Source organism: Danio rerio, chromosome 4 (assembly GCF_052040795.2).
Source record: "Danio rerio strain M-AB ecotype USA chromosome 4, GRCz13ab, whole genome shotgun sequence".
NCBI classification, from domain to species: domain Eukaryota; kingdom Metazoa; phylum Chordata; class Actinopteri; order Cypriniformes; family Danionidae; genus Danio; species Danio rerio.
Window position 1 is genome coordinate 950,961 of NC_141024.2, and position 421 is coordinate 951,381.

General features: G+C 37.8%; 1 long non-coding RNA gene across 1 annotated transcript in view; it reads left to right on the top strand.

Annotated features, from left to right (window-relative positions):
• The window catches only part of LOC148679883 (uncharacterized), a 759,583-nt gene that overhangs the window by 270,711 nt on the left and 488,451 nt on the right, over positions 1-421 (top strand). The window lies entirely within an intron of this gene.

Sequence of the window (421 nt, forward strand, 5' to 3'; positions counted from 1 at the left end):
AGAAAGAAGGAAGTAAAGCATCAGAGTATTTTTAACTGAATGTGTGGTGCATTAAGACAGGAGGAGTGTGTCGTATAGGAGGCTGTGAACCCCAGTCATGCAGCACACTTGTGTATAATGCATACCATTGTGTGTATTGTTCAGTAAGAAGACTTGTGTTGAATGTAGTTTTGAAGTGAGGTTGTGTGTCTGAGGCTTGAACATTATCAGGATGGCTATTCCAGAGTTTAGGGTCCATAAATGAGAAGGCTTGAGCTGTTTTAGTGGACTTTGCTCTTCTGGCTAATAGTAGAAAGGCTGACTTTTGAGATTTTATAGAGCGGGTTGGAAAGTAGAAAAAATAGTTATTTAGCATAATTTGTTATAGTTTCTGTTGTACACTTGAAATATGGACTTAAACGATTGAAAGAGAGTGTGTTTA